Below are 13,955 nucleotides of genomic sequence, written 5' to 3'. Positions count from 1 at the left end.
ATTCAAAGTCTCGAAAGGCCTCGCATTTGTCGTCTGTACTCTCGAAAGCCGTGTAATTACGCTAAATGAACGGCCACGCGGAAATCGAGACAGGAAAAAAATCGATAAGTACGTAATGACGCGTTGCAAACTGCGTACCGTCAATTATCAGTAATACATTTGCGTATCGATACGTCACGTGAAACTATTTTTGTCTCAGCGGTTGTTTTCGACTTACGAAGGCCGCCTTCCCTCTTACTTTTACCTCGAAATTAAACCAAGATGCATTATATCCTGTAATATTAAACTGTCCGTGGTTAATCTCGAGGAAAGGAAATTGTGTCCAGAAGGAGCAAACCGATAGAAAAATATTGAATTTGGTCTCGGATCGGTGAACCTTGGTTTGGGTTCTACTCGTTTTGCCGCATGAACGCGTGAGAAAAGTCTGCGACATTCAGAAATCGTCGGGAGTTATACATCATCCGCGAATGATAGCGCCGTGCCATGAAAGTTATTCGTTTCAATGCGTACATTCATGGTCGTGGCTGAAAGCACCGACATATTCCGCCTGCTTTTTCCACGCGATCTCTGTCTATACCGAACGAACTATACTTACGAATTTTCTGTAATTTATGTTACGGTAAACAGAAATCAATAAACAAAATATATATATCGAATGCTTTATTTTTATTGTGGTGTAAAAAAGAATATATAATATTCGATATATAATGATAATATGTTCGATATGTCCAATATATTCGATAGAATTCGATATACTCTCTTTTTATCGAGTTTTTATCGAATATTATATTATTTAAAATACTTTAACATTGCAACAGAAATAAACACGATTCCTAAAATTACATTTTCCCTCATCTCGAAAAGAATGGATATTAATCTGGGAACTTTCTCATTTCTTTCAACGGATTTTATGTACACTGAGACTTCTTCATATCTCTTTTATGAAATGTTCCTATCTTGCGAACAGCTTTCATTCAGATCCGGTGGATTCTTGCTCACAAGAATTTTCGCTTTCCTCGGCAACTATCAATGGCGAATAACTTTAATGGAAGTTGTTCATCATCGCACGATACGCCTCATCGTGGCAAGATCGCTCGTGATCGGATACCTAATCGAAAGTCACGGCACGTTTTCCAGCCAGATCGGCATCAAGCTATTTCGATCGCGATCGTCGAACCGCATACGGTCAACAATGACCCTGTTGAGGTTTTCTGTCCATGAAACGAAACGTTTCACGTTCTTCGCGTAAAAGGAGGACGTTCATACTCGTTGAGACTTTCTTTTACGGACATAACATTCTAAAAGTCGAAAGTGAATAAATATAGCGGAAATTTGTTAATTTTTAGATATAAAGATTATTTTTAAACGTAGTAACTTATCTGAATTATTTTTTTTTTGTCAATGTAAAAATTTAAAATTTTAGAAGTACCTTAATGATTATAAACCGAGATCTCTGAGTATTTAACTTAATTAAAATGGGATAAGAAATAAGAATAATTATATTTCAGCGATATAGGTGAATCAGAGAACATCGTAGCTTATAAACAATTTCACGACGCTCGTCGTAATTAAAACGAAAATATAAACGTGATTGAATTAAGACTGAAGCAAATCGCGAAACGCTTTTCGTCGTCTCGTTGTCGTCGACGACGACGACGACGACGACGACAACGTAGCTTCTAAATAATTTCAGTTGCCTCGCGCGAGCAGTAGTTGCGTTTCATTCGCCTTTGTCGTGTTTAATTCTCGACGATCCTGAAGAAATCACGGAATCCCATCAGCGCTTGCCAGGGCGAAATTCAATTCGCTGAAAGAACTTTCATTAAGACAGAAATTAAAACGAATCCAATAAAACCCGATTAAGTATTAATTGTTTCATTCGACTATTTGCCGACGGCCGGCAAGAATTCTTCACGGCCACGCTCGACAGTTAATTTTGTCTGCTGCTGCTTCCAGCAGATGCGACCATGACTTTTTAATGTTTCCTTCGGAACGCTAATTGGAAGTGAATTTACAACACGAATGAAGCGTTTGTCGTTTTTCAGACGTTGAGCGTCAAAACTTGAATACTTTATTCAGTTATCATTTATATATAATATAAAGGTTTTGAAAATTAAAAGTAAACGCTACATGATCGCAGCGTAAATTTTTAACAATGATAAATATTGTAATAAATATAAATTTAATATTTGAATGGAAATATTTACGTTTACCTTAAGTTCTAGGTAGATAGAAAAATTCCAAGAGAAAAGAAAGATTAGAATTTTTCTATAAAGCCCAATTTCAAATTTCACGGTTATTTTAGTTTACTGAATCTTTCCAAGCATGTATACGTTGATCAATTTGAATCGATTTTCGATCTGATGCAACTCTTCACAAATATGTTCGTGCACCTGCTGAATCCACTAGGATTACTCGTATCTCGAAGTATGTATTTGTATTACAACGTACTCTGATACTCGCATTCGTTCGGTATTTATTCATATTTCCAACGCAATGCAATCGTATTTGATCCGTATTTTCGTGCGTACCATCAACAATGGATTGGTAGATAAGACGATTAATATGGTCGCTGTAAATTACGGCTTTGATTTTACGTGAATGAGGTGCGATTTCACGACGTGAACGATGAAGCAAATATTTGTTTCTCCGCAAGCTCTTTCCGCTTATGAACAATTGAAAAATATCGTAATTTTTAAAGGAAATTTTGGGGTTTTCAAAAGCAGAATTAAATAAATTTAATAGGATTAAATATATAATTTTTAAAATACCTATATGTAAATTAATTTTTCCCAATCATCTAATAGATGATATCATAGATGATAGAACGTACACGTCCGCTTGTTATCGTGTCCAGCGATATCCTCGAGTAAATAACGTAACTCGTTCACTAAGTTTTCTTAATTAACTGGATTTTTCAAAGAAACTGCATCGTTTGCTTGTGAACAGGTTCTAGAAGGCGCGAGCAACTTTGTAAACAGAATTCTGCCAACTACTTGTTAAACGGTTGATGAAACACACGCAAAAGAAGTGCAATTGCAGTTTTCTCTCATTGCCTTTCCTCTTTCTGTTTCTTTCGTTTTTCATTCGCATCGTTAGAAAACTTCCAGCGATTCAATTCCTTCATAAAACCTCAAGTATTCGAGTGTCCTCCCCGCAAGAAACGGTTCATTTTTTGATAAATGTAGCACATTTCTCGTATCTTACGAGATTATGAACTTCCCCAAATTTTTACTAGTCTCATGAAACGGCTCTTGACTGTTCTCCAATTAAATTTAACAATATTACAGAGAAATTAGAATTTATTTGTATAATTTGCTGTTATAAATATGGAAAATTAGTATAAAACTGTTTTATGCATGAATGAACACATTTCATTAACCTTCTGTAACTAGCATTTCGTTTGCATACGAGGGGAACAGGTTATAATTCGTTACAATTCGTTCGTTTAATTAAAAATTTAATATTAACTATGCAAGTAGTAATTGTCGCAAATTAGTGATTTCTATCAAATGTTCAAGTACAGCGTTGCATTAATAAAATGTATAATAGTACAATGGTAGAGAAATAAAATGACATTAAAGAACAATTAGCACACAGTTATACAATTTCTGTATCACATAACGTTATAATCTTTCAATTAATGTCTAAAATATACTTTAATCGCCAACCATTTAATATTGCTCCAATTAAAAAATATACAAATATAAAAATAATCTCCCATAAACATTGTTTACGAAACATAACGTATAACGTGAGAAATTGAATAAAGTATCAAATAATCGAACCACAGATTTACAGTATATATTCACCTCTTATTTCAAACCCTTCAACAGCACACTCTGACCCAAATACAAACGAAACTCAGTACGCTGTAAGCTCGATTCGTCGAATCCGTAGAAGTTCCTGATTTATTCGGTACGGTTCGCAGCTTCCGTGTCAACAGAAATCAGCAAGCCTGAAGTTTTTATCGGATTCGAGCTATCGTTGCGGGTTAGGTCGACGGGGATAGCCTATATTCTACTCGTAGTTACTGTAAAATCGAGAAACCGACTGGGAATCGCGTTGCGGCGGCACATCGAGACATCACTCAGAACAGTGTTAATTAACGAGGTTCTAGGTCGTTTTGCGCGAAAGCATCGCCTGTCTGTCGGGTGTGCTCGGGGAACAATCACAGTTGCCAAAGTTCAAGCTAATCAAGTTGCACAGTTTACAGGTCGGTGATGAAGCGACAGCATGGACTTTGACTAATTCATCAACGTACATTGAAATACTTGGCTCGTGGACTGTTCGAATCGTTTCGATTATCGTGAATGTTCTTTCCTCTCTTGGCAAATGATACATAATTCGTTCTAGAAAATATGTATATGCACAACGAAGGTAGTAAAACTTCAGTGAAGTCGAAGACGAAGTTCGAGTGGATCGTGCGTGACTAGAGTTCGTTAGCTAGAAACTTTACAATCCGAAGTCGATGGAGCACGTACCTTTTCTTTACACTGACAGCAATAACGAGTTGGATGGTTTAGTGTCACGAAACGGTGTATTCATCGGATCAGATGACACGTTGCTCGTAAAAATTAAGATTTATTTTTCGGTTGTGCATTGTTTTAGGTGTTTCTACATTCTTATAGCGTTTACGAAGTATTCGATAACTTTGATTTATAGACATTATCCTGTTGATATCTTCTTTCGATTACATATAAATTAATGCAGATGTAAATGACCGTATAACGTATTGTCTCGGAATGTCAAAAGTTAACGCAACATTGTTGTATAACTTCGGAAGTTATTCAAAGATACGTATTTTAGTTGACATCAGAAGGCACTGTTTTAAAGACACTAGGAGTTTCAACATTGAATTCGTTCTAAAGAAAACTCTTTCTATTTCGTCATCTGTCATTTCACCTATCGCACTTCTACTCAACAATTTCAGGGACGATGCAACACCTATAGGTTATCTTCTGAATAAATTTAGCAACAGAAGAGTGTCTTTCTTTTAGAGACACGTCTTTTACAACAACGCATCTTTACACAAACATGAAACCTAATCTGTGATCTTTATTTTGATAGAAGAAAATGGACCATACGTAATTTGATAAAATAATATAAAACGGAAAATGTTGTGCATCCATTATTTCCTTATAAAACGAAGGAAACTTTTCTGACGACCTAATACAAGCAATCCCGTTGCATTGCTCGGAATTACCATAAACATTTTCTCTTAGTCACGTCACTGCAACTCGCATTTAATTGGTTTCTCGACAGGATCGTGAATTTTTTCGGTCATTCGATAATCAGCGAATTTTTCGAGTAGGGAAAACAACGAATAGCACGGTTGGCTAATAATTAATTAGGAAGCGGCCGATGCTCGATGATTGGGTCGGTGATCGCGTTATGGGTATAGCGGCGTAATCATCCGAAAGCATTAGGAGCATGCGAATAAGCACGGTATTATCCAGGCTAATGGGAATAAAATTATTGTTCCTGTGAGTCGATCGACCGTTCCAGCTAACGTCGCTGGTTTGTTGTTTGGCCTCGTTTGCGATGGTCGATTTCAGCCTTCGACGATCGCCGCTGATAACCGAATGATCTTCATGGTGTGTGATTTTCAACTCGCCTTTGGGTTTTTAACATCGAATTACCATTTTTGATGGTCCGCGATAGACTTTATGGTCGTTTTTGCGGTTTTAATGAATCTGTAAATCGGTGTTCCCGTTTCATATCGAAATTATAGGTTCTCTTGTACGGGAAACTATTAGTATTATCATAGTAAGTTATTATAATCCGGGTTCATATTGGATGTTGTACGAGTATTATCAAACTTCCTTTTTCTCTTATCTTCCGAGAACATTGTAACAAATTTTTAACATTGCCAGGAAACTTCTTCGTAAAATAAATACCTTTTCGTTCTTAGAAATAAATTATTCGTAAATTTATGATTTCCTATCTTTTTAACTACATGTTTTCGTTATACTTTGTCTTTCAATTACGACTCATCGATACACACATACATATTTCCACTTATTGCAATACATCGTGATCAGAGTACATTAAATTTCTCACTTCCTGATGAGCCCAAAACGGATTAAAATCGGCTAGTACTCAGTCAACTACCCGAATTATGAATTATTTCCTTCACTCGTTAAATCGCGAACCGCAGTTAATTTCACGGCGGGCCGACATATCCGACATACATTATCGAATTAAAGTTACTCTTTTTCTAGCACCCAGCAGCCACGAATTGTTTCTCCATTAAATTAATGTTTCTCTGTACACTAATCCAAAGCGATCGATGATCGAGTAAGATAAGCCTGCACACGGAATATCGTGCATTACCAACCTGAATCGACTATGTTTTTTCGCGTTTTCCATTTAACAGACTGAAACACGAAGAGCCGCGATGCTGTTCGCCAGATAGAAGAGGCGAAGCTCGGTATATCATTGAAATAGCGCCAAGACAGAAACGGTAGGAAAAGGATTTCCAGATAAAAATTCAATTAAAACGAAATCCTTGGCCAGCAGTTGTTCTTGAAACGTGGCAAATAAAAATTCGACTGCATCGTGTTATTAGGATGCATTTAGAAGGCTCGTCGAGAAAATAGCTTGTGCGTATCTTTTTCTAAAAACCACATAAATACATACGGGAAACGATACATAGGTCTTGTATTTATCTAGAGAAAATTTTTACAAATGTTCCTTTATGATATTAACGACATTTAATTTCTTAATATTTAGAAACGTACAGAGATATTTTTATTAAAATTTCATTAACTTTTCTCACAATTCCTTCAACTTAATGATCTTATCTTAATAATAATAAAAGATTGGTATCATAAACCGATTGTCTCGAGTATATCATCGAACAATAAGCAGTTTGAACGTATCATCAATTTTAATAGAACAGCCTACACAGACGGAAATCATATTCTATCGGTGTCACATCGTACTGTATCCTCCTCTCTAGTTTCTCGGCTTTTATTCATTTGTCTCGCATAATTGCCACAAGACAATCGATGTATCAATCTAATAATAAATTCAGTCGCTTCAATGGCGTAAACTGATGGTGAAAAAATATAGTAGATTGAAAATATATTTACAGTTACGGAAACGATCTTCGTAACTTGGTCGACTGCTTTTACAAGAGGAAAAGTCGACGAGTACGGTGAAGGAGGACGAAATTGGAATTCAATCGAGACACCGGTGAAATCTTCACAATTGAAAAGTACATCGGGAAATATAATACTAATTGGATTGTTACCGGGATTGTATCGCGCAAACACAGTCGTTGCCAATAAAATCAATCTAAAAGCAGTTACGATTTTCGTCGCTTAATAACGTCGATTGATTTTACTTTTATACCTATTTTTTCTGTTTTCTCTGTTGAAGTTTAGCGGAACTGGTATTCGACCGCACTCTGACGAGGCAATAAATGTAACGTACGCTTGGAAAGCTATTTGTTTAAAGGTTTGATTCTTTGTTAAATTTTATACAAGTCACACTTATTTTGTCTGATATTTCTGATAATAATGCGGCATCGACGAGATATGAGATATTACTCATTCAAACGAAGAAATTGATACACGATAAGATGACGATTGATTCGTGATCACAATTAAAATAAAGCTGGTCAGTTGAACTATTGGTACGGCTAGTCGATGTATAAACTGATTTCGACGTTCCAATGAACAAAGTAATTTATGAATAACGTCGATATTTGTAAAAATAATACATTGAGAAAATAATATCCAGATCGATCAATTAGTAAAATTACTTGTATAAATACAAGATGTGCTGAAATATTGCATATTCCACTCGTTCACGATGTTTCAAAGAATAATTCTTTATTCTTTTTCCGAGGGCTAATTTCTGCAGGCTAATATTACCTTGAAGCAATATTTTATTTGCAATTTTTTTGATCAATTTATATTACCAAATACTGCCTTTTAACATTACTGTTATAAAAGGGAATTCTAAAAAACCATCATTATTTCCACCATTTAAATCTTACAATTTCATGAAATTTAAAAGACCTAAAATATGTATAATATTATGACAAGCCATTGTTTGATCGTTAACGGATTAATCTTCTTTTTCCTATCTTTCATAGTAGCAAAAATAATTTAGTTATACAATTTAAGCGAGAATCCCTTCGGGGAGACATTCGCTTGTAGAACGAGAGCATCATCTTGTTCGAAACAAAGGTGTAAAACAGAAGATAGAAATATTCGAAGAAGATAGAAGCTTGACCGAAGTATCTGTGGAGGCATCCTTTCGCGTGTAAATCACACAGGCGCTGGAGCAGGCGAGTTTGCGCGTCACAAAGCTCGAACTTTTACGTTTATTTCCCATCGGCGAAGTAGCCGTTTCCTTTGCCTCGCAACCGAAGGCTAGCAGCCGAGAAAATTGTTTCTCCGATTGCTGGCGTCGAATTCGACTTTGTCAGCCACTCGAATAGTCTACATAAGCTGGCAGCCAAGCAAAAGGGTAGTCGGGCTTGGATGCCTTCGACGTGAAACTTCTCCGACGCCAAAGAGGAATTCGCGACGTTCCTTTGCGCGTATTTGATATAGATGCCTCTTTTCCTCCTTATTACCATCACCACTCACCATCTCCCTCTCGCACGTGTATTTATCAGAATGGAAGATCCGAGACTGTTTTATCACGTGTATCAGTGTGGCTGTGCATCGAATTGAAATTCAATTAGCGCCCGGTTTTCCCCTCGTTTGCACTGAAAACGAGATCCAGATGGGCGCGATCAGTCGTGTTAATTCCGTATTAACGTGTTGGCACGAATATACAGGTCGTACTGGCTGGTTTTTCGTTTCGATTAGCGTAGCTGCACCTTTGCCCTCTGTCTCGCGAAGGATCACGTGAAATGAAAGATTAGGGAGATTAGTTATATTTGGAATGAGAGAGTTAGATACGAACCACTTCGAAACCATGCTTCTCTGTAAATTCAAATGAATAGAATAACAACAATTACAAACACGGTTTCTAAAAATGTTCCTTTAAAATTTGGAAAATCAGACTTACAGAATATCATTAGCAGAATTTTACAAATCGCTTATAATACGCCGAGTAACAGTGCGAATAATTTTTCTTGTATAACAGTAATAATTTTGGCAATAAATCAAATGAAATTTTGCTATCAAATATTACGGACCACGAATTGTCTGATTATCTTATTCGATATAAAATTGTAGAATTATAAAAAGAAAGTCTATAACTCGTACCCTGCAAGTTATCAATTTACCACTATTATTAGTTGGTAGATTATTGTATTAACGCTGAACATCTACATGCAAAGAATTAACAGACAAAGCAATGATTGAGTGAATTGCGATAGAATAAAGAAAGATTCGTTTCCTCACTCAATAACGATAGACGATGGAATCCCGACCTTTCCCTGTTGTTTCGCTTGGTAATTGAATTTTTCCCGCTGCAAAGAGAGACGTAAGGCAGTACACGCTAACGTTACGTAACATGGGATACAATGTGTATACAGTGAGTTTGAGCGTTGTAGACTGACCGAATCGGCAAACCAATAATTTCAGTTGGTGTAAATGTTTACGGACGTGGATAGGTAAGCTGCATTAAATCGTACTAGTCCAATGTGGTAACCCGCGAGTGTGACGTCACATCCGGACCAGGATAATTCGTAGCTGGAATGTTGAGCGGTACAGATCACCCGAAGATCAACAGTGTACAGAATTACGATGTTAGCGTGCTTGAGTAATATCGAAATCGAAACGTTTGTTTAACGTTTTCTATTTGTTCAGATTTATTGCAGCAAATAATATTTTAATATTATCGATATTTTAATAGCACGGCGAGCGATATTTTAAAAAATTTGTTTAAATATGAAAGAAGAAACACATATTTAGCTCCAAAATCAAATAAAAAGACAATTTTGGTAACACGGGACAAATTGATAATATGCTACATTTTAAAACTGCTTCTGTCTAAATGATACGTTATAAGTCTGTAATAGACAATTATAGTTATAGATACCTCATCAGCATAAGAAGCCGTAATATTTTTACGGTCAATATTTCTTTAATATCATAAATATATATATAAAAAAAGGAGAACGAAAATTCTGACTTCATTTTCCTATGAAACCAAAGTCTTATCTCCCACTTCTCGGGGAAACGGGGTTGATTAGTGTAAAAAAGATGGTAGGATCGATAAGAGAGTTCGATCTGGAAACGCGTAGCGAAACGTTGGTCTGCGTCATGGAGGAAACAAATTGAGGACGATAGATAGAAGCGGCGGACCACTGTCAGGATGGATAGTCACTTAAATAAAAACAGCGAAAGGAATCGAGGCAAAACGAGTAGGAACGCTGACCCGCGTTGCGTCAGGTGTTAGGAGATTCATGGCCGTCCGTTCGCTCACAAATGACGTCGTTACATAAGTACACCCTTGGCCGGGGCCACTTCCGACGATGAAAGACACCCTTCAGCGTAGAGGTAATGGAAGTAATCATTCTATAAAGTCATTTGAATTTTTATCCCTTGGGAAATCGCCGGTCGGTTTATCTTCCTTGATACGCTGAGACACCGGTTACTTCACTCTAAATGGAGAACGCGTTCTACGTGCCTGAAAATAATATATCCTTGGCGAGTTAACCACGGTTGAAAAATCCCCGAACGATTAAATTACTTCCTCGATTACGTTTTTCCCTCTCCCGTCGATCAATCGCCTCAGAATTTATAATGGAAATTTATTTTCTACTTGGTGAAAGGTAGACCGAGTTGTGCGCTGTGTTTAATTTAGAAAAAACCAAAGGAGTATGTTTAATTAGGGGTTGATAATAAGCAGCTATCGAACCTTCGATGAAATTAAAACGATTAACTAATTCTGTGTATATCCGTCCCGATATTATCAATTATTCCATGTAGTATCGTATCTCGGTACGCGACGATGAAAAAGATTCGATATATCGTAGACTTCATCTTCGAAGACCATTCGTTTTATTTCCATCGCGTCGAATGACTCGTTTCGCGTGGAGGTATCGCTCGTTGAAAGCAAGAACAACATCCTCGGATACTCCGCGACACGTACCTAGAGCCGATGAAGGCTCGAAGGCAACCGCTACTCAGCGGGATCGAAAGTAATCCCAGCTATTTGGCTTGCACGTTACTGTACGGTTGATCGACGTTTTGTCTGGCGGATAAGGTGATGCTCCGATGAACCTTTTGAGCAATAATTGTTCCTCTTCTGAGATAATGGTTACAGTGGCTGGATGTGTTCGAATGAACTACTCTGACGAATACATACGTCACAGCTATTAAATGTGTATATAGATTCTTACGGTTGTATGCATCTCGATCTTCAAACGTTTCGTTCGTCGAAATTTATATAACGAAGGTATTTACAAAATTCATGAAATTAATGTATGTGATATTGCACCGAATACATCACAATGTAGAGAATTAATAAAGATTAATACAAGAACAAAGATATCAAACAGAGGTAACCAGATTTGTCTAGAGCACCGTAAACACCCTCGTAAATGTTCTCAGCTCATTTTTCCCTGCTCCAAGACACGACATCGTTCCTTCTAAATTTCTTCCCGTTTTTGCGATCGAGTAATAAGCAAGAGAGTGCTCTCTACCGTGCTACGTATCAGGATGCAGCGAAATCGTTTTTCTGGCAACCTTCTGTCCGAGGGAACTTTGAAATATCTGGCATGCTAGTGCCTGAGATGAACGGTCTCTCGTAATTAAGCGACGCCAGCGGGGGGGGGGGGGCAGCGACGGCGCGAGTACTAGCGAGGCGATTGCTCTTCCGGAACGAGTCGCCGCCGGAAGGAACGTCGATCTTTCTCGCGTGATTTTATTCCTTCTCTTCGTCTCAATCTCCGGTGCCCTTCCTCTTTTTTCCACCGATCGAGAGACGCAAGAGCGAAAAAAGAGCGTAAAAAGGATGAAAACAAGAAGCAGGATCAGTTGGAAAACATTTTCATGAAAATAAATTTGTTTTTGCTATTTTTCCACGGATTGAAAAGTCTTTTGGGGCGAGGAGAGGGGCAGAAGCCTCTCGGACCGTGAATTGGATCCCGACCAACTTTGATCCTTTCAGACTCGTCCCAAACTCCCTTCCTTCGGAAATCATGCCTGCCATGAAAAGAAACGCCCAGTCGACCACTCCTTCCTCTTCGAATTCATTTATTAATTCCCTTCCAACGACTTCTCTTTACCTTGTTTCCTCTCCTTCTTGTTTGTTCTAACTGATAGCTGTTTGTTTCTCTACCGAGTTCTTTGTCACTTGCGTTAATTTAGTCAATATGCACGATGAGGAATTTTATTTTTTGTCGTACTTGATAATAAATTATGATAGCGCAGAATCATCTAGGTGTTCCTTTTACGAAACTGCAAAGTTATTCTTAATGTTTCTTTTATAATGGATGATGATGGATCTTGGAAGCTTTTGAGCTGAACGTTAAATGCGAAACTCTTTTTGCCACTTAACTCTAGTGTAAGCAACCATTTCTATATATTTTTTTAACAATCTTTTTATTCCTTATGCTGATCCTCTGGGTATTTTTATGTTGAATTTTGCTGCAAAAGTTTTAAATATTAAACTCGGTAATCTGCAGCATTGAGGTTGCCTACTTAAGGGTCAATGGAGAATTCTGGATTACCTTTAATATCTGGCGTATTTCCATTGAAATTTTATTGTAGAAGCTTCATTGTGTTCCTCTTTCTCTTTGTACGTAATGAAATATTTATCAAAAACTTTTCAGAAAAACTCGTTCGACAACACGTCTATTTAACAGAATCTGATACTTCCATTTTTACGAAACGTTTAAGCACATAAATTTATGGATTCTATAATGGAGCCGGGAACGCTCAGGTGACAATTTTGATTGCCTTACAGTTAAGTTGTTTGCTCACGTCGTGGAAAGAGTAATCCGGAGTAACCACAAAGTTGCCTAATCAAAGAGAGCGGCTGAAGATAGACAAACTCCGTTTTACGCTGTGTATGATGTGTATATAAGGAGAAAATTTCAAGCAAGAAGCAGTAGTAGACTTTCTTGGTTTTTTTGTCAACTGTTAGAAGGCCCTCTTTCGTGATTGGAAATCTTCGGAAGCTAACTAGAAGTCACCGAAGTTGGTCTTCGTATCGAGTTGAACGGCTCGTAATTTCGAGAACTTGCTTGTCGATGGAAGATGAAAGAGAATGAAATTTTTCATAAGATGCATAAACACGTAAAAATATAAGAAGGAAGACTTCGATTTTCTGGGAAAGAAATTAAAATCTGTTTACGTACATTTTATATTTTACATATCGACTAGTTTTAATCCGAGCTTTACACATTACTATTTTTATACATTTTTTATTAATACTACGATTATTGAATTATCTTCTATAAAATACTTTCATTTTCGAAAGATATCCTCTACTGAAAGAATTTATGATAATTGGATTCGATCTGCGCAACTTTCTACAAAAGTGTAATTTACTCTTTTCTTCGAAAAATTCTTCATAAGAAAAACGAACACGTAGGGAAATGTAAAGGAAACGAAGAATTTTCCAGTACGGTGTTCTTGGTGCTTTTCATGCTTCCCCGTGCGATTGTTCTTGATACTTTTAACGTTTATTCAGTTTCAAACTCGATTCAAAGTTTTGCCTCGTGCGGAACATGTTGGTCAGTTTGCAATTCGAAAAATAATATCCTAGGCAAACCGGCGGGATATAACTGCGGACATCAAGTTTGTCAGCTTGTCGAAGAAAGTTCGGTCTCTGGAGCATCTCTGGTAACCGGATCCGCTGACTTCTATAAATAATTCTTATTTGGATTTATGGATGTAACGTACGTTCCAACTTTGGAAATCGACTTCTCGCAGGGCCGGCCGTGCTCGTGCGAGGACTCGCCAACTTCTTAACGAGATACCGGTGTTTTTCTGAAACGTATAGTACGTGCTTGAAATGTGGTTGAATATTGT

At 37.2% G+C, this 13,955-nt stretch overlaps 1 protein-coding gene across 8 annotated transcripts in view; it reads left to right on the top strand.

Annotated features, from left to right (window-relative positions):
• Positions 1-13,955, top strand: part of LOC132914727 (fat-like cadherin-related tumor suppressor homolog) — a 499,421-nt gene that overhangs the window by 190,608 nt on the left and 294,858 nt on the right. The window lies entirely within an intron of this gene.

This window comes from Bombus pascuorum, chromosome 1 (assembly GCF_905332965.1).
Source record: "Bombus pascuorum chromosome 1, iyBomPasc1.1, whole genome shotgun sequence".
Lineage (NCBI taxonomy): Eukaryota > Metazoa > Arthropoda > Insecta > Hymenoptera > Apidae > Bombus > Bombus pascuorum.
Note: the sequence above shows the minus strand (reverse complement) of the source record. Positions and strands in the feature narration are given on the sequence as shown.